The 17,755-nt window shown below is 46.5% G+C and overlaps 23 non-coding genes and 14 pseudogenes across 23 annotated transcripts; all 37 read left to right on the top strand.

Annotated features, from left to right (window-relative positions):
• Positions 1-177: 177 nt before the first annotated feature.
• Positions 178-296, top strand: LOC148857973 (5S ribosomal RNA). Its single transcript, XR_016096835.1, has one exon. It is a non-coding gene; the product is annotated as a 5S ribosomal RNA (ribosomal RNA).
• A 359-nt stretch (positions 297-655) lies between these two features.
• Positions 656-772, top strand: LOC148857972 (5S ribosomal RNA; annotated as a pseudogene).
• Positions 773-1,131: 359 nt separating this feature from the next.
• On the top strand, positions 1,132-1,250 carry LOC148857971 (5S ribosomal RNA; annotated as a pseudogene).
• Positions 1,251-1,609: 359 nt separating this feature from the next.
• On the top strand, positions 1,610-1,728 carry LOC148857970 (5S ribosomal RNA; annotated as a pseudogene).
• A 359-nt stretch (positions 1,729-2,087) lies between these two features.
• LOC148857969 (5S ribosomal RNA) lies at positions 2,088-2,206 on the top strand. The gene has a single exon (XR_016095898.1). It is a non-coding gene; the product is annotated as a 5S ribosomal RNA (ribosomal RNA).
• Positions 2,207-2,565: 359 nt separating this feature from the next.
• LOC148857968 (5S ribosomal RNA) lies at positions 2,566-2,684 on the top strand (annotated as a pseudogene).
• Positions 2,685-3,043: 359 nt separating this feature from the next.
• On the top strand, positions 3,044-3,162 carry LOC148857967 (5S ribosomal RNA). The gene has a single exon (XR_016097463.1). It is a non-coding gene; the product is annotated as a 5S ribosomal RNA (ribosomal RNA).
• Positions 3,163-3,521: 359 nt separating this feature from the next.
• LOC148857966 (5S ribosomal RNA) lies at positions 3,522-3,640 on the top strand (annotated as a pseudogene).
• Positions 3,641-3,999: 359 nt separating this feature from the next.
• Positions 4,000-4,118, top strand: LOC148857965 (5S ribosomal RNA; annotated as a pseudogene).
• Positions 4,119-4,477: 359 nt separating this feature from the next.
• Positions 4,478-4,596, top strand: LOC148857964 (5S ribosomal RNA). Its single transcript, XR_016097523.1, has one exon. It is a non-coding gene; the product is annotated as a 5S ribosomal RNA (ribosomal RNA).
• A 359-nt stretch (positions 4,597-4,955) lies between these two features.
• Positions 4,956-5,071, top strand: LOC148857963 (5S ribosomal RNA). The gene has a single exon (XR_016097212.1). It is a non-coding gene; the product is annotated as a 5S ribosomal RNA (ribosomal RNA).
• A 359-nt stretch (positions 5,072-5,430) lies between these two features.
• LOC148857962 (5S ribosomal RNA) lies at positions 5,431-5,549 on the top strand. Its single transcript, XR_016097423.1, has one exon. It is a non-coding gene; the product is annotated as a 5S ribosomal RNA (ribosomal RNA).
• Positions 5,550-5,908: 359 nt separating this feature from the next.
• Positions 5,909-6,027, top strand: LOC148857961 (5S ribosomal RNA). The gene has a single exon (XR_016096144.1). It is a non-coding gene; the product is annotated as a 5S ribosomal RNA (ribosomal RNA).
• Positions 6,028-6,386: 359 nt separating this feature from the next.
• LOC148857960 (5S ribosomal RNA) lies at positions 6,387-6,505 on the top strand. The gene has a single exon (XR_016097126.1). It is a non-coding gene; the product is annotated as a 5S ribosomal RNA (ribosomal RNA).
• A 359-nt stretch (positions 6,506-6,864) lies between these two features.
• On the top strand, positions 6,865-6,983 carry LOC148857959 (5S ribosomal RNA). Its single transcript, XR_016096834.1, has one exon. It is a non-coding gene; the product is annotated as a 5S ribosomal RNA (ribosomal RNA).
• A 359-nt stretch (positions 6,984-7,342) lies between these two features.
• Positions 7,343-7,460, top strand: LOC148857958 (5S ribosomal RNA; annotated as a pseudogene).
• Positions 7,461-7,819: 359 nt separating this feature from the next.
• LOC148857957 (5S ribosomal RNA) lies at positions 7,820-7,938 on the top strand. Its single transcript, XR_016097462.1, has one exon. It is a non-coding gene; the product is annotated as a 5S ribosomal RNA (ribosomal RNA).
• Positions 7,939-8,297: 359 nt separating this feature from the next.
• On the top strand, positions 8,298-8,416 carry LOC148857956 (5S ribosomal RNA; annotated as a pseudogene).
• Positions 8,417-8,775: 359 nt separating this feature from the next.
• Positions 8,776-8,894, top strand: LOC148857955 (5S ribosomal RNA). Its single transcript, XR_016097251.1, has one exon. It is a non-coding gene; the product is annotated as a 5S ribosomal RNA (ribosomal RNA).
• A 359-nt stretch (positions 8,895-9,253) lies between these two features.
• Positions 9,254-9,372, top strand: LOC148857954 (5S ribosomal RNA; annotated as a pseudogene).
• Positions 9,373-9,731: 359 nt separating this feature from the next.
• Positions 9,732-9,850, top strand: LOC148857953 (5S ribosomal RNA). Its single transcript, XR_016097461.1, has one exon. It is a non-coding gene; the product is annotated as a 5S ribosomal RNA (ribosomal RNA).
• Positions 9,851-10,209: 359 nt separating this feature from the next.
• On the top strand, positions 10,210-10,328 carry LOC148857952 (5S ribosomal RNA; annotated as a pseudogene).
• Positions 10,329-10,687: 359 nt separating this feature from the next.
• On the top strand, positions 10,688-10,806 carry LOC148857951 (5S ribosomal RNA; annotated as a pseudogene).
• Positions 10,807-11,165: 359 nt separating this feature from the next.
• Positions 11,166-11,284, top strand: LOC148857950 (5S ribosomal RNA). The gene has a single exon (XR_016097522.1). It is a non-coding gene; the product is annotated as a 5S ribosomal RNA (ribosomal RNA).
• A 359-nt stretch (positions 11,285-11,643) lies between these two features.
• Positions 11,644-11,759, top strand: LOC148857949 (5S ribosomal RNA). Its single transcript, XR_016097210.1, has one exon. It is a non-coding gene; the product is annotated as a 5S ribosomal RNA (ribosomal RNA).
• Positions 11,760-12,118: 359 nt separating this feature from the next.
• On the top strand, positions 12,119-12,237 carry LOC148857948 (5S ribosomal RNA). Its single transcript, XR_016097422.1, has one exon. It is a non-coding gene; the product is annotated as a 5S ribosomal RNA (ribosomal RNA).
• A 359-nt stretch (positions 12,238-12,596) lies between these two features.
• LOC148857947 (5S ribosomal RNA) lies at positions 12,597-12,715 on the top strand. The gene has a single exon (XR_016096143.1). It is a non-coding gene; the product is annotated as a 5S ribosomal RNA (ribosomal RNA).
• Positions 12,716-13,074: 359 nt separating this feature from the next.
• Positions 13,075-13,193, top strand: LOC148857946 (5S ribosomal RNA). Its single transcript, XR_016096648.1, has one exon. It is a non-coding gene; the product is annotated as a 5S ribosomal RNA (ribosomal RNA).
• A 359-nt stretch (positions 13,194-13,552) lies between these two features.
• On the top strand, positions 13,553-13,671 carry LOC148857945 (5S ribosomal RNA). Its single transcript, XR_016096833.1, has one exon. It is a non-coding gene; the product is annotated as a 5S ribosomal RNA (ribosomal RNA).
• A 359-nt stretch (positions 13,672-14,030) lies between these two features.
• Positions 14,031-14,148, top strand: LOC148857944 (5S ribosomal RNA; annotated as a pseudogene).
• Positions 14,149-14,507: 359 nt separating this feature from the next.
• Positions 14,508-14,626, top strand: LOC148857943 (5S ribosomal RNA). The gene has a single exon (XR_016097460.1). It is a non-coding gene; the product is annotated as a 5S ribosomal RNA (ribosomal RNA).
• Positions 14,627-14,985: 359 nt separating this feature from the next.
• On the top strand, positions 14,986-15,104 carry LOC148857942 (5S ribosomal RNA; annotated as a pseudogene).
• A 359-nt stretch (positions 15,105-15,463) lies between these two features.
• LOC148857941 (5S ribosomal RNA) lies at positions 15,464-15,582 on the top strand (annotated as a pseudogene).
• A 359-nt stretch (positions 15,583-15,941) lies between these two features.
• LOC148857940 (5S ribosomal RNA) lies at positions 15,942-16,060 on the top strand. The gene has a single exon (XR_016097520.1). It is a non-coding gene; the product is annotated as a 5S ribosomal RNA (ribosomal RNA).
• A 359-nt stretch (positions 16,061-16,419) lies between these two features.
• Positions 16,420-16,535, top strand: LOC148857939 (5S ribosomal RNA). The gene has a single exon (XR_016097209.1). It is a non-coding gene; the product is annotated as a 5S ribosomal RNA (ribosomal RNA).
• A 359-nt stretch (positions 16,536-16,894) lies between these two features.
• Positions 16,895-17,013, top strand: LOC148857938 (5S ribosomal RNA). Its single transcript, XR_016097421.1, has one exon. It is a non-coding gene; the product is annotated as a 5S ribosomal RNA (ribosomal RNA).
• A 359-nt stretch (positions 17,014-17,372) lies between these two features.
• On the top strand, positions 17,373-17,491 carry LOC148857937 (5S ribosomal RNA). Its single transcript, XR_016096142.1, has one exon. It is a non-coding gene; the product is annotated as a 5S ribosomal RNA (ribosomal RNA).
• The last annotated feature ends 264 nt before the right edge of the window (positions 17,492-17,755 follow it).

Here is a 17,755-nt window from a genome sequence, read left to right as displayed (position 1 = left end):
ACAACATTTATCCGGGGATGCGGTAGATCTACAAAGGAATAACTCCGCTCACCTGGGAGCTTGTGCACGGTTACCAAGGGAGGAAAGTTGCATACACCGTTTTTTCAAATCTGAAAGGATTAATGGAGGGGAGCAAGACAGTGAGTGCATAATGATTTCTGCGAACATGATGCAAACGGGTGCGATCATACCAGCACTAATGCACCGGATCCCATCAGAACTCCGAAGTTAAGTGTGCTTGGGCGAGAGTAGTACTAGGATGGGTGACCTCCTTGGAAGTCCTCGTGTTGCACCTCAATTTTATTAATATTTTATTTTTGATATATTATTTGCAAATTCCATATGTCGTTTCGGCGAGACAACTGGTAACAAAGCGCCGGATACTCGGACCATTTGCGGCACGACCGTCATTACTGAATGGGAACGGTGCAAAACCGGGCTTTAGGCATTCGTCGTGCATTGTGGGCCCCACGATTTTACTACATTTATCCGGGGCAGCGACAGATCTAGAAAGGAATAACTCCGCTCACCTGGGAGCTTGTGCACGGTTACCAAGGGAGGAAAGTTGCATACACCGTTTTTTCAAGTCTGAAGGGATTAATGGAGGGGAGCAAGATAGTGAGTGCATAAAGATTTATACGAACAAGATGCAAACGGGTGGGATCATACCAGAACTAATTCACCGGATCCCATCAGAACTCCGAAGTTAAGCGTGCTTGGGCGAGAGTAGTACTAGGATGGGTGACCTCCTGGAAGTCCTCATTTGCACCCCAATTTTATTAATATTTTATTTGTGATATACTATTTGCAAATTCCATCTGTCGTTTCGGCGAGACAACTGGAAACAACGTGCCGGATACTCGGACCATTTGCGGCACGACCGTCATTACTGAATGGGAACGGTGCAAAACTGGGCTTTTGGCATTCGTCGTGCATTGTGGGCCCCGTGATATTACTACATTTATCCGAGGATGCGGCAGATCTAGAAAGGAATAACTCCGCTCACCTGGGAGCTTGTGCACGGTTACCAAGGGAGGAAAGTTGCATACACCGTTTTTTCAAGTCTGAAAGAATTAATGGAGGGGAGCAAGATAGTGAGTGCATAAAGATTAAAGCGAACAAGAAGCAAACGGGTGCGATCATACCAGCACTAATGAACCGGATCCCATCAGGACTCCGAAGTTAAGCGTGCTTGGGCGAGAGTAGTAATAGGATGGGTGACGTCCTGGGAAGTCCTCGTGTTGCACCCCAATTTTATTAATATTTTATTTTTGATATACTATTTGCAAATTCCATATGTCGTTTCGGCGAGACAACTGGAAACAACGAGCCGGATACTCGGACCATTTGCGGCACGACCGTCATTAACGAATGGGAACGGTGCAAAACCTGGCTTTTGGCATTCGTCCTGCATTGTGGGCCTCGCGATATTACTGCATTTATCCGGGGATGCGGCAGATTTAGAAAGGAATAACTCCGCTCACCTGAGAGTTTGTGCATGGTTACCAAGGGAGGAAAGTTGCATACACCGTTTTTTCAAATCTGAAGGAATTAATGAAGGGGAGCAAGACAGGGAGTGCATAAAGATTTCAGCGAACAAGATGCAAACGGGTGCGATCATACCAGCACTAATGCACCAGATACAATCAGTACTCCGAAGTTAAGCGTGCTTGGGCGACAGTAGTACTAGGATGGGTAACCTCCTGGGAAGTCCTCGTGTTGCACCCCAATTTTATTAATATTTTATTTTTGATGTACTATTTGCAAATTCCATATGTCGTTTCGGCGAGACAACTGGAAACAACGTGCCGGATACTCGGACCATTTGCGGCACGACCGTCATTACTAAATGGGAACGGTGCAAAACTGGGCTTTTGGCATTCGTAGTGCATTGTGGGCCCCGCGATATTACTACATTTATCCGGGGATGCGGCAGATCTAGAAAGGAATAACTCCGCTCAGCTGGGAGCTTGTGCACGGTTACCAAGGGAGGAAATTTGCATACACCGTTTTTTCAAGTCTGAAAGGATTAATGGAGGGGAGCAAGATAGTGAGTGCATAAAGATTAAAGCGAACAAGAAGCAAACGGGTGCGATCATACCAGCACTAATGCACCGGATCCCATCAGGACTCCGAAGTTAAGCGTGCTTGGGCGAGAGTAGTACTAGGATGGGTGACCTCCTGGGAAGTCCTCGTGTTGCACCCCAATTTTATTAATATTTTATTTTTGATATACTATTTGCAAATTCCATATGTCGTTTCGGCGAGACAACTGGAAACAACGAGCCGGATACTCGGACCATTTGCGGCACGACCGTCATTAACGAATGGGAACGGTGCAAAACCTGGCTTTTGGCATTCGTCCTGCATTGTGGGCCCCGCGATATTACTGCATTTATCCGGGGATGCGGCAGATCTAGAAAGGAATAACTCCGCTCACCTGGGAGTTTGTGCATGGTTACCAAGGGAGGAAAGTTGCATACACCGTTTTTTCAAATCTGAAGGAATTAATGAAGGGGAGCAAGACAGGGAGTGCATAAAGATTTCAGCGAACAAGATGCAAACGGGTGCGATCATACCAGCACTAATGCACCAGATACAATCAGTACTCCGAAGTTAAGCGTGCTTGGGCGACAGTAGTACTAGGATGGGTAACCTCCTGGGAAGTCCTCGTGTTGCACCCCAATTTTATTAATATTTTATTTTTGATATACTATTTGCAAATTCCATATGTCGTTTCGGCGAGACAACTGGAAACAACGTGCCGGATACTCGGACCATTTGCGGCACGACCGTCATTAATGAATGGGAACGGTGCAAAACTGGGCTTTTGGCATTCGTAGTGCATTGTGGGCACCTCGATATTACTACATTTATCCGGGGATGCGGCAGATCTAGAAAGGAATAACTCCGCTCACCTGGGAGCTTGTGCACGGTTACCAAGGGAGGAAAGTTGCATACACCGTTTTTTCAAGTCTGAAAGAATTAATGGAGGGGAGCAAGATAGTGAGTGCATAAAGATTAAAGCGAACAAGAAGAAAACCGGTGCGATCATACCAGCACTAATGCACCGGATCCCATCAGAACTCCGAAGTTAAGCGTGCTTCGGCGAGAGTAGTACTAGGATGGGTGACCTCCTGGGAAGTCCTCGTGTTGCACCCCAATTTTATTAATATTTTATTTTTGATATACTATTTGCAAATTCCATATGTCGTTTCGGCGAGACAACTGGAAACAACGTGCCGGATACTCGGACCATTTGCGGCACGACCGTCATTACTGAATGGGAACGGTGCAAAACCGGTCTTTTGGCATTCGTCCTGCATTGTGTGCCCCGCGATATTACTGCATATATCCGGGGATGCGGCAGATCTAGAAAGGAATAACTCCGCTCACCTGGGAGTTTGTGCATGGTTACCAAGGGAGGAAAGTTGCATACACCGTTTTTTCAAATCTGAAGGAATTAATGAAGGGGAGCAAGACAGGGAGTGCATAAAGATTTCAGCGAACAAGATGCAAACGGGTGCGATCATACCAGCACTAATGCACCAGATACAATCAGTACTCCGAAGTTAAGCGTGCTTGGGCGACAGTAGTACTAGGATGGGTAACCTCCTGGGAAGTCCTCGTGTTGCACCCCAATTTTATTAATATTTTATTTTTGATATACTATTTGCAAATTCCATATGTCGTTTCGGCGAGACAACTGGAAACAACGTGCCGGATACTCGGACCATTTGCGGCACGACCGTCATTACTGAATGGGAACGGTGCAAAACCGGGCGTTTGGCATTCGTCGTGCATTGTGGGCCCCATGATATTACAACATTTATCCGGGGATGCGGCAGATCTAGAAAGGAATAACTCCGCTCACCTGAGAGTTTGTGCATGGTTACCAAGGGAGGAAAGTTGCATACACCGTTTTTTCAAATCTGAAGGAATTAATGAAGGGGAGCAATACAGGGAGTGCATAAAGATTTCAGCGAACAAGATGCAAACGGGTGCGATCATACCCGCACTAATGCACCGGATACAATCAGTACTCCGAAGTTAAGCGTGCTTGGGCGAGAGTAGTACTAGGATGGGTAACCTCCTCGGAATTCCTCGTGTTGCACCCCAATTTTATTAATATTTTATTTTTGATATACTATTTGCAAATTCCATATGTCGTTTCGGCGAGACAACTGGAAACAACGTGCCGGATACTCGGACCATTTGCGGCACGACCGTCATTACTGAATGGGAACGGTGCAAAACTGGGCTTTAGGCATTCGTCGTGCATTGTGGGCCCCGCGATATAACTACATTTATCCGGGGATGCGGCAGATCTTGAAAGGAATAACTCCGCTCACCTGGGAGCTCGTGCACGGTTACCAAGGGAGGAAAGTTGCATACACCGTTTTTTCAAGTCTGAAAGAATTAATGGAGGGGAGCAAGATAGTGAGTGCATAAAGATTAAAGCGAACAAGAAGAAAACCGGTGCGATCATACCAGCACTAATGCACCGGATCCCATCAGAACTCCGAAGTTAAGCGTGCTTGGGCGAGAGAAGTACTAGGACGGGTGACCTCCTGGGAAGTCCTCGTGTTGCAACCCAATTTTATTAATATTTTATTTTTGATATACTATTTGCAAATTCCATACGTCGTTTCGGCGAGACAACTGGAAACAACGTGCCGGATACTCGGACCATCTGCGGCACGACCGTCATTACTGAATGGGAACGGTGCAAAACCGGTCTTTTGGCATTCGTCGTGCATTGTGGGCCCCGCGATATTACTACATTTATCCGGGGCAGCGACAGATCTAGAAAGGACTAACTCCGCTCACCTGGGAGCTTGTGCACGGTTACCAAGGGAGGAAAGTTGCATACACCATTTTTTCAAGTCTAAAAGAATTAATGGAGGGGAGCAAGATAGTGAGTGCATAAAGATTAAAGCGAACAAGAAGCAAACGGGTGCGATCATACCAGCACTAATGCACCGGATCCCATCAGAACTCCGAAGTTAAGCGTGCTTGGGCGAGAGTAGTACTAGGATGGGTGACCTGGGAAGTCCTCGTGTTGCACCCCAATTTTATAAATATTTTATTTTTGATATACTATTTGCAAATTCCATATGTCGTTTCGGCGAGACAACAGGAAACAACGTGCCGGATACTCGGACCATTTGGGGAACGACCGTCATCACTGAATGGGAACGTTGCAAAACCGGGCGTTTGGCATTCGTCGTGCATTGTGGGCCCCTTGATATTACAACATTTATCCGGGGATGCGGCAGATCTACAAAGGAATAACTCCGCTCACCTGGGAGCTTGTGCACGGTTACCAAGGGAGGAAAGTTGCATACACCGTTTTTTCAAATCTGAAGGGATTAATAGAGGGGAGCAAGACAGTGAGTGCATAAAGATTTCTGCGAACAAGATGCAAACGGGTGCGATCATACCAGCACTAATGCACCGGATCACATCAGAACTCCGAAGTTAAGTGTGCTTGGGCGAGAGTAGTACTAGGATGGGTGACCTCCTTGGAAGTCCTCGTGTTGCACCTCCATTTTATTAATATTTCATTTCTGATAAATTATTTGCAAATTCCATATGTTGTTTCGGCGAGACAACTGGAAACAAAGCGCCGGATACTCGGACCATTTGCGGCACGACCGTCATTACTGAATGGGAACGGTGTAAAACCGGGCTTTAGGCATTCGTCGTGCATTGTGGGCCCCGCGATTTTACTACATTTATCGGGGGCATGGACAGATCTAGAAAGGAATAACTCCGCTCACCTTGGTGCTTGTGCACGGTTACCAAGGGAGGAAAGTTGCATACACCATTTTTTCAAGTCTGAAGGAATTAATGGAGGGGAGCAAGATAGTGAGTGCATAAAGATTTAAACGAACAAGAAGCAAACGGGTGCGATCGTACCAGCACTAATGCACCGGATCCCATCAGAACTCCGAAGTTAAGCGTGCTTGGGCGAGAGTAGTACTAGGATGGGTGACCTCCTGGGAAGTCCTCGTGTTGCACCCCAATTTTATTAATATTTTATTTTTGATATACTATTTGCAAATTCCATATGTCGTTTCGGCGAGACAACAGGAAACAACGTGCCGGATACTCGGACCATTTGCGGAACGACCGTCATTACTGAATGGGAACGGTGCAAAACCGGGCTTTTGGCATTCGTCGTGCATTGTGGGCCCCGCGATATTACAACATTTATTCGGGGATGCGGCAGATCTTCTAAGGAATAACTCCGCTCAACTGGGAGCTTGTGCACGGTTACCAAGGGAGGAAATTTGATTACACCGTTTTTTCAAATCTGAAAGGATTAATGGAGGGGAGCAAGACAGTGAGTGCATAAAGATTTCTGCGAACAAGATGCAAACGGGTGCGATCATACCAGCACTAATGCACCGGATCCCATCAGAACTCCGAAGTTAAGCGTGCTTGGGCGTGAGTAGTACTAGGATGGGTGACCTCCAGGGAAGTAATCGTGTTGCACCCCAATTTTATTAATATTTTATTTTTGATATACTATATGCAAATTCCATATGTCGTTTCGGCGAGACAACAGGAAACAACGTGCCGAATACTCGGACCATTTGGGGAACGACTGTCATTACTGAATGGGAACGGTGCAAAACCGGGCGTTTGGCATTCGTCGTGCATTGTGGGCCCCATGATATTACAACATTTATCCGGGGATGCGGTAGATCTACAAAGGAATAACTCCGCTCACCTGGGAGCTTGTGCACGGTTACCAAGGGAGGAAAGTTGCATACACCGTTTTTTCAAATCTGAAAGGATTAATGGAGGGGAGCAAGACAGTGAGTGCATAAAGATTTCTGCGAACATGATGCAAACGGGTGCGATCATACCAGCACTAATGCACCGGATCCCATCAGAACTCCGAAGTTAAGTGTGCTTGGGCGAGAGTAGTACTAGGATGGGTGACCTCCTTGGAAGTCCTCGTGTTGCACCTCAATTTTATTAATATTTTATTTTTGATATATTATTTGCAAATTCCATATGTCGTTTCGGCGAGACAACTGGAAACAAAGCGCCGGATACTCGGACCATTTGCGGCACGACCGTCATTACTGAATGGGAACGGTGCAAAACCGGGCTTTAGGCATTCGTCGTGCATTGTGGGCCCCACGATTTTACTACATTTATCCGGGGCAGCGACAGATCTAGAAAGGAATAACTCCGCTCACCTTGGAGCTTGTGCACGGTTACCAAGGGAGGAAAGTTGCATACACCGTTTTTTCAAGTCTGAAGGAATTAATGGAGGGGAGCAAGATAGTGAGTGCATAAAGATTAAAACGAACAAGAAGCAAACGGGTGGGATCATACCAGAACTAATTCACCGGATCCCATCAGAACTCCGAAGTTAAGCGTGCTTGGGCGACAGTAGTACTAGGATGAGTGACCTCCTGGGAAGTCCTCATTTGCACCCCAATTTTATTAATATTTTATTTTTGATATACTATTTGCAAATTCCATCTGTCGTTTCGGCGAAACAACTGGAAACAACGTGCCGGATACTCGGACCATTTGCGGCACGACCGTCATTACTGAATGGGAACGGTGCAAAACTGGGCTTTTGGCATTCGTCGTGCATTGTGGGCCCCGTGATATTACTACATTTATCCGAGGATGCGGCAGATCTAGAAAGGAATAACTCCGCTCACCTGGGAGCTTGTGCACGGTTACCAAGGGAGGAAAGTTGCATACACCGTTTTTTCAAGTCTGAAAGAATTAATGGAGGGGAGCAAGATAGTGAGTGCATAAAGATTAAAGCGAACAAGAAGAAAACCGGTGCGATCATACCAGCACTAATGCACCGGATCCCATCAGAACTCCGAAGTTAAGCGTGCTTCGGCGAGAGTAGTACTAGGATGGGTGACCTCCTGGGAAGTCCTCGTGTTGCACCCCAATTTTATTAATATTTTATTTTTGATATACTATTTGCAAATTCCATATGTCGTTTCGGCGAGACAACTGGAAACAACGTGCCGGATACTCGGACCATTTGCGGCACGACCGTCATTACTGAATGGGAACGGTGCAAAACCGGTCTTTTGGCATTCGTCCTGCATTGTGTGCCCCCCGATATTACTGCATATATCCGGGGATGCGGCAGATCTAGAAAGGAATAACTCCGCTCACCTGGGAGTTTGTGCATGGTTACCAAGGGAGGAAAGTTGCATACACCGTTTTTTCAAATCTGAAGGAATTAATGAAGGGGAGCAAGACAGGGAGTGCATAAAGATTTCAGCGAACAAGATGCAAACGGGTGCGATCATACCAGCACTAATGCACCAGATACAATCAGTACTCCGAAGTTAAGCGTGCTTGGGCGACAGTAGTACTAGGATGGGTAACCTCCTGGGAAGTCCTCGTGTTGCACCCCAATTTTATTAATATTTTATTTTTGATATACTATTTGCAAATTCCATATGTCGTTTCGGCGAGACAACTGGAAACAACGTGCCAGATACTCGGACCATTTGCGGCACGACCGTCATTACTGAATGGGAACGGTGCAAAACCGGGCGTTTGGCATTCGTCGTGCATTGTGGGCCCCATGATATTACAACATTTGTCCGGGGATGCGGCAGATCTAGAAAGGAATAACTCCGCTCACCTGAGAGTTTGTGCATGGTTACCAAGGGAGGAAAGTTGCATACACCGTTTTTTCAAATCTGAAGGAATTAATGAAGGGGAGCAATACAGGGAGTGCATAAAGATTTCAGCGAACAAGATGCAAACGGGTGCGATCATACCCGCACTAATGCACCGGATCCCATCAGGACTCCGAAGTTAAGCGTGCTTGGGCGAGAGTAGTAATAGGATGGGTGACCTCCTGGGAAGTCCTCGTGTTGCACCCCAATTTTATTAATATTTTATTTTTGATATACTATTTGCAAATTCCATATGTCGTTTCGGCGAGACAACTGGAAACAACGAGCCGGATACTCGGACCATTTGCGGCACGACCGTCATTAACGAATGGGAACGGTGCAAAACCTGGCTTTTGGCATTCGTCCTGCATTGTGGGCCCCGCGATATTACTGCATTTATCCGGGGATGCGGCAGATCTAGAAAGGAATAACTCCGCTCACCTGGGAGTTTGTGCATGGTTACCAAGGGAGGAAAGTTGCATACACCGTTTTTTCAAATCTGAAGGAATTAATGAAGGGGAGCAAGACAGGGAGTGCATAAAGATTTCAGCGAACAAGATGCAAACGGGTGCGATCATACCAGCACTAATGCACCAGATACAATCAGTACTCCGAAGTTAAGCGTGCTTGGGCGACAGTAGTACTAGGATGGGTAACCTCTTGGGAAGTCCTCGTGTTGCACCCCAATTTTATTAATATTTTATTTTTGATATACTATTTGCAAATTCCATATGTCGTTTCGGCGAGACAACTGGAAACAACGTGCCGGATACTCGGACCATTTGCGGCACGACCGTCATTACTGAATGGGAACGGTGCAAAACTGGGCTTTTGGCATTCGTAGTGCATTGTGGGCACCTCGATATTACTACATTTATCCGGGGATGCGGCAGATCTAGAAAGGAATAACTCCGCTCACCTGGGAGCTTGTGCACGGTTACCAAGGGAGGAAAGTTGCATACACCGTTTTTTCAAGTCTGAAAGAATTAATGGAGGGGAGCAAGATAGTGAGTGCATAAAGATTAAAGCGAACAAGAAGAAAACCGGTGCGATCATACCAGCACTAATGCACCGGATCCCATCAGAACTCCGAAGTTAAGCGTGCTTCGGCGAGAGTAGTACTAGGATGGGTGACCTCCTGGGAAGTCCTCGTGTTGCACCCCAATTTTATTAATATTTTATTTTTGATATACTATTTGCAAATTCCATATGTCGTTTCGGCGAGACAACTGGAAACAACGTGCCGGATACTCGGACCATTTGCGGCACGACCGTCATTACTGAATGGGAACGGTGCAAAACCGGTCTTTTGGCATTCGTCCTGCATTGTGTGCCCCCCGATATTACTGCATATATTCGGGGATGCGGCAGATCTAGAAAGGAATAACTCCGCTCACCTGGGAGTTTGTGCATGGTTACCAAGGGAGGAAAGTTGCATACACCGTTTTTTCAAATCTGAAGGAATTAATGAAGGGGAGCAAGACAGGGAGTGCATAAAGATTTCAGCGAACAAGATGCAAACGGGTGCGATCATACCAGCACTAATGCACCAGATACAATCAGTACTCCGAAGTTAAGCGTGCTTGGGCGACAGTAGTACTAGGATGGGTAACCTCCTGGGAAGTCCTCGTGTTGCACCCCAATTTTATTAATATTTTATTTTTGATATACTATTTGCAAATTCCATATGTCGTTTCGGCGAGACAACTGGAAACAACGTGCCAGATACTCGGACCATTTGCGGCACGACCGTCATTACTGAATGGGAACGGTGCAAAACCGGGCGTTTGGCATTCGTCGTGCATTGTGGGCCCCGTGATATTACAACATTTATCCGGGGATGCGGCAGATCTAGAAAGGAATAACTCCGCTCACCTGGGAGTTTGTGCATGGTTACCAAGGGAGGAAAGTTGCATACACCGTTTTTTCAAATCTGAAGGAATTAATGAAGGGGAGCAAGACAGGGAGTGCATAAAGATTTCAGCGAACAAGATGCAAACGGGTGCGATCATACCCGCACTAATGCACCGGATACAATCAGTACTCCGAAGTTAAGCGTGCTTGGGCGAGAGTAGTACTAGGATGGGTAACCTCCTCGGAAGTCCTCGTGTTGCACCCCAATTTTATTAATATTTTATTTTTGATATACTATTTGCAAATTCCATATGTCGTTTCGGCGAGACAACTGGAAACAACGTGCCGGATACTCGGACCATTTGCGGCACGACCGTCATTACTGAATGGGAACGGTGCAAAACTGGGCTTTAGGCATTCGTCGTGCATTGTGGGCCCCGCGATATAACTACATTTATCCGGGGATGCGGCAGATCTTGAAAGGAATAACTCCGCTCACCTGGGAGCTCGTGCACGGTTACCAAGGGAGGAAAGTTGCATACACCGTTTTTTCAAGTCTGAAAGAATTAATGGAGGGGAGCAAGATAGTGAGTGCATAAAGATTAAAGCGAACAAGAAGAAAACCGGTGCGATCATACCAGCACTAATGCACCGGATCCCATCAGAACTCCGAAGTTAAGCGTGCTTGGGCGAGAGAAGTACTAGGACGGGTGACCTCCTGGGAAGTCCTCGTGTTGCAACCCAATTTTATTAATATTTTATTTTTGATATACTATTTGCAAATTCCATTCGTCGTTTCGGCGAGACAACTGGAAACAACGTGCCGGATACTCGGACCATCTGCGGCACGACCGTCATTACTGAATGGGAACGGTGCAAAACCGGTCTTTTGGCATTCGTAGTGCATTGTGGGCCCCGCGATATTACTACATTTATCCGGGGCTGCGACAGATCTAGAAAGGACTAACTCCGCTCACCTGGGAGCTTGTGCACGGTTACCAAGGGAGGAAAGTTGCATACACCGTTTTTTCAAGTCTAAAAGAATTAATGGAGGGGAGCAAGATAGTGAGTGCATAAAGATTAAAGCGAACAAGAAGCAAACGGGTGCGATCATACCAGCACTAATGCACCGGATCCCATCAGAACTCCGAAGTTAAGCGTGCTTGGGCGAGAGTAGTACTAGGATGGGTGACCTGGGAAGTCCTCGTGTTGCACCCCAATTTTATAAATATTTTATTTTTGATATACTATTTGCAAATTCCATATGTCGTTTCGGCGAGACAACAGGAAACAACGTGCCGGATACTCGGACCATTTGGGGAACGACCGTCATCACTGAATGGGAACGTTGCAAAACCGGGCGTTTGGCATTCGTCGTGCATTGTGGGCCCCTTGATATTACAACATTTATCCGGGGATGCGGCAGATCTACAAAGGAATAACTCCGCTCACCTGGGAGCTTGTGCACGGTTACCAAGGGAGGAAAGTTGCATACACCGTTTTTTCAAATCTGAAAGGATTAATAGAGGGGAGCAAGACAGTGAGTGCATAAAGATTTCTGCGAACAAGATGCAAACGGGTGCGATCATACCAGCACTAATGCACCGGATCACATCAGAACTCCGAAGTTAAGTGTGCTTGGGCGAGAGTAGTACTAGGATGGGTGACCTCCTTGGAAGTCCTCGTGTTGCACCTCCATTTTATTAATATTTTATTTCTGATATATTATTTGCAAATTCCATATGTTGTTTCGGCGAGACAACTGGAAACAAAGCGCCGGATACTCGGACCATTTGCGGCACGACCGTCATTACTGAATGGGAACGGTGTAAAACCGGGCTTTAGGCATTCGTCGTGCATTGTGGGCCCCGCGATTTTACTACATTTATCGGGGGCATGGACAGATCTAGAAAGGAATAACTCCGCTCACCTGGGTGCTTGTGCACGGTTACCAAGGGAGGAAAGTTGCATACACCGTTTTTTCAAGTCTGAAGGAATTAATGGAGGGGAGCAAGATAGTGAGTGCATAAAGATTTAAGCGAACAAGAAGCAAACGGGTGCGATCGTACCAGCACTAATGCACCGGATCCCATCAGAACTCCGAAGTTAAGCGTGCTTGGGCGAGAGTAGTACTAGGATGGGTGACCTCCTGGGAAGTCCTCGTGTTGCACCCCAATTTTATTAATATTTTATTTTTGATATACTATTTGCAAATTCCATATGTCGTTTCGGCGAGACAACAGGAAACAACGTGCCGGATACTCGGACCATTTGCGGAACGACCGTCATTACTGAATGGGAACGGTGCAAAACCGGGCTTTTGGCATTCGTCGTGCATTGTGGGCCCCGCGATATTACAACATTTATCCGGGGATGCGGCAGATCTTCTAAGGAATAACTCCGCTCAACTGGGAGCTTGTGCACGGTTACCAAGGGAGGAAATTTGATTACACCGTTTTTTCAAATCTGAAAGGATTAATGCAGGGGAGCAAGACAGTGAGTGCATAAAGATTTCTGCGAACAAGATGCAAACGGGTGCGATCATACCAGCACTAATGCACCGGATCCCATCAGAACTCCGAAGTTAAGCGTGCTTGGGCGTGAGTAGTACTAGGATGGGTGACCTCCTGGGAAGTAATCGTGTTGCACCCCAATTTTATTAATATTTTATTTTTGATATACTATATGCAAATTCCATATGTCGTTTCGGCGAGACAACAGGAAACAACGTGCCGAATACTCGGACCATTTGGGGAACGACTGTCATTACTGAATGGGAACGGTGCAAAACCGGGCGTTTGGCATTCGTCGTGCATTGTGGGCCCCGTGATATTACAACATTTATCCGGGGATGCGGTAGATCTACAAAGGAATAACTCCGCTCACCTGGGAGCTTGTGCACGGTTACCAAGGGAGGAAAGTTGCATACACCGTTTTTTCAAATCTGAAAGGATTAATGGAGGGGAGCAAGACAGTGAGTGCATAAAGATTTCTGCGAACATGATGCAAACGGGTGCGATCATACCAGCACTAATGCACCGGATCCCATCAGAACTCCGAAGTTAAGTGTGCTTGGGCGAGAGTAGTACTAGGATGGGTGACCTCCTTGGAAGTCCTCGTGTTGCACCTCAATTTTATTAATATTTTATTTTTGATATATTATTTGCAAATTCCATATGTCGTTTCGGCGAGACAACTGGAAACAAAGCGCCGGATACTCGGACCATTTGCGGCACGACCGTCATTACTGAATGGGAACGGTGCAAAACCGGGCTTTAGGCATTCGTCGTGCATTGTGGGCCCCACGATTTTACTACATTTATCCGGGGATGCGACAGATCTAGAAAGGAATAACTCCGCTCACCTTGGAGCTTGTGCACGGTTACCAAGGGAGGAAAGTTGCATACACCGTTTTTTCAAGTCTGAAGGAATTAATGGAGGGGAGCAAGATAGTGAGTGCATAAAGATTAAAGCGAACAAGATGCAAACGGGTGGGATCATACCAGAACTAATGCACCGGATCCCATCAGAACTCCGAAGTTAAGCGTGCTTGGGCGACAGTAGTACTAGGATGGGTGACCTCCTGGGAAGTCCTCATTTGCACCCCAATTTTATTAATATTTTATTTTTGATATACTATTTGCAAATTCCATCTGTCGTTTCGGCGAGACAACTGGAAACAACGTGCCGGATACTCGGACCATTTGCGGCACGACCGTCATTACTGAATGGGAACGGTGCAAAACTGGGCTTTTGGCATTCGTCGTGCATTGTGGGCCCCGTGATATTACTACATTTATCCGAGGATGCGGCAGATCTAGAAAGGAATAACTCCGCTCACCTGGGAGCTTGTGCACGGTTACCAAGGGAGGAAAGTTGCATACACCGTTTTTTCAAGTCTGAAAGAATTAATGGAGGGGAGCAAGATAGTGAGTGCATAAAGATTAAAGCGAACAAGAAGAAAACCGGTGCGATCATACCAGCACTAATGCACCGGATCCCATCAGAACTCCGAAGTTAAGCGTGCTTCGGCGAGAGTAGTACTAGGATGGGTGACCTCCTGGGAAGTCCTCGTGTTGCACCCCAATTTTATTAATATTTTATTTTTGATATACTATTTGCAAATTCCATATGTCGTTTCGGCGAGACAACTGGAAACAACGTGCCGGATACTCGGACCATTTGCGGCACGACCGTCATTACTGAATGGGAACGGTGCAAAACCGGTCTTTTGGCATTCGTCCTGCATTGTGTGCCCCGCGATATTACTGCATATATCCGGGGATGCGGCAGATCTAGAAAGGAATAACTCCGCTCACCTGGGAGTTTGTGCATGGTTACCAAGGGAGGAAAGTTGCATACACCGTTTTTTCAAATCTGAAGGAATTAATGAAGGGGAGCAAGACAGGGAGTGCATAAAGATTTCAGCGAACAAGATGCAAACGGGTGCGATCATACCAGCACTAATGCACCAGATACAATCAGTACTCCGAAGTTAAGCGTGCTTGGGCGACAGTAGTACTAGGATGGGTAACCTCCTGGGAAGTCCTCGTGTTGCACCCCAATTTTATTAATATTTTATTTTTGATATACTATTTGCAAATTCCATATGTCGTTTCGGCGAGACAACTGGAAACAACGTGCCAGATACTCGGACCATTTGCGGCACGACCGTCATTACTGAATGGGAACGGTGCAAAACCGGGCGTTTGGCATTCGTCGTGCATTGTGGGCCCCATGATATTACAACATTTATCCGGGGATGCGGCAGATCTAGAAAGGAATAACTCCGCTCACCTGAGAGTTTGTGCATGGTTACCAAGGGAGGAAAGTTGCATACACCGTTTTTTCAAATCTGAAGGAATTAATGAAGGGGAGCAATACAGGGAGTGCATAAAGATTTCAGCGAACAAGATGCAAACGGGTGCGATCATACCCGCACTAATGCACCGGATACAATCAGTACTCCGAAGTTAAGCGTGCTTGGGCGAGAGTAGTACTAGGATGGGTAACCTCCTCGGAAGTCCTCGTGTTGCACCCCAATTTTATTAATATTTTATTTTTGATATACTATTTGCAAATTCCATATGTCGTTTCGGCGAGACAACTGGAAACAACGTGCCGGATACTCGGACCATTTGCGGCACGACCGTCATTACTGAATGGGAACGGTGCAAAACTGGGCTTTAGGCATTCGTCGTGCATTGTGGGCCCCGCGATATAACTACATTTATCCGGGGATGCGGCAGATCTTGAAAGGAATAACTCCGCTCACCTGGGAGCTCGTGCACGGTTACCAAGGGAGGAAAGTTGCATACACCGTTTTTTCAAGTCTGAAAGAATTAATGGAGGGGAGCAAGATAGTGAGTGCATAAAGATTAAAGCGAACAAGAAGAAAACCGGTGCGATCATACCAGCACTAATGCACCGGATCCCATCAGAACTCCGAAGTTAAGCGTGCTTGGGCGAGAGAAGTACTAGGACGGGTGACCTCCTGGGAAGTCCTCGTGTTGCAACCCAATTTTATTAATATTTTATTTTTGATATACTATTTGCAAATTCCATACGTCGTTTCGGCGAGACAACTGGAAACAACGTGCCGGATACTCGGACCATCTGCGGCACGACCGTCATTACTGAATGGGAACGGTGCAAAACCGGTCTTTTGGCATTCGTCGTGCATTGTGGGCCCCGCGATATTACTACATTTATCCGGGGCAGCGACAGATCTAGAAAGGACTAACTCCGCTCACCTGGGAGCTTGTGCACGGTTACCAAGGGAGGAAAGTTGCATACACCATTTTTTCATGTCTAAAAGAATTAATGGAGGGGAGCAAGATAGTGAGTGCATAAAGATTAAAGCGAACAAGAAGCAAACGGGTGCGATCATACCAGCACTAATGCACCGGATCCCATCAGAACTCCGAAGTTAAGCGTGCTTGGGCGAGAGTAGTACTAGGATGGGTGACCTGGGAAGTCCTCGTGTTGCACCCCAATTTTATAAATATTTTATTTTTGATATACTATTTGCAAATTCCATATGTCGTTTCGGCGAGACAACAGGAAACAACGTGCCGGATACTCGGACCATTTGGGGAACGACCGTCATCACTGAATGGGAACGTTGCAAAACCGGGCGTTTGGCATTCGTCGTGCATTGTGGGCCCCTTGATATTACAACATTTATCCGGGGATGCGGCAGATCTACAAAGGAATAACTCCGCTCACCTGGGAGCTTGTGCACGGTTACCAAGGGAGGAAAGTTGCATACACCGTTTTTTCAAATCTAAAAGGATTAATAGAGGGGAGCAAGACAGTGAGTGCATAAAGATTTCTGCGAACAAGATGCAAACGGGTGCGATCATACCAGCACTAATGCACCGGATCACATCAGAACTCCGAAGTTAAGTGTGCTTGGGCGAGAGTAGTACTAGGATGGGTGACCTCCTTGGAAGTCCTCGTGTTGCACCTCCATTTTATTAATATTTTATTTCTGATAAATTATTTGCAAATTCCATATGTTGTTTCGGCGAGACAACTGGAAACAAAGCGCCGGATACTCGGACCATTTGCGGCACGACCGTCATTACTGAATGGGAACGGTGTAAAACCGGGATTTAGGCATTCGTCGTGCATTGTGGGCCCCGCGATTTTACTACATTTATCGGGGGCATGGACAGATCTAGAAAGGAATAACTCCGCTCACCTTGGTGCTTGTGCACGGTTACCAAGGGAGGAAAGTTGCATACACCATTTTTTCAAGTCTGAAGGAATTAATGGAGGGGAGCAAGATAGTGAGTGCATAAAGATTTAAACGAACAAGAAGCAAACGGGTGCGATCGTACCAGCACTAATGCACCGGATCCCATCAGAACTCCGAAGTTAAGCGTGCTTGGGCGAGAGTAGTACTAGGATGGGTGACCTCCTGGGAAGTCCTCGTGTTGCACCCCAATTTTATTAATATTTTATTTTTGATATACTATTTGCAAATTCCATATGTCGTTTCGGCGAGACAACAGGAAACAACGTGCCGGATACTCGGACCATTTGCGGAACGACCGTCATTACTGAATGGGAACGGTGCAAAACCGGGCTTTTGGCATTCGTCGTGCATTGTGGGCCCCGCGATATTACAACATTTATCCGGGGATGCGGCAGATCTTCTAAGGAATAACTCCGCTCAACTGGGAGCTTGTGCACGGTTACCAAGGGAG

The sequence above is a fragment of the Nelumbo lutea genome, chromosome 4 (assembly GCF_056320005.1).
Source record: "Nelumbo lutea isolate HS-2025 chromosome 4, American lotus-T2T, whole genome shotgun sequence".
Classification (NCBI taxonomy): domain Eukaryota; kingdom Viridiplantae; phylum Streptophyta; class Magnoliopsida; order Proteales; family Nelumbonaceae; genus Nelumbo; species Nelumbo lutea.
Note: the sequence above shows the minus strand (reverse complement) of the source record. Positions and strands in the feature narration are given on the sequence as shown.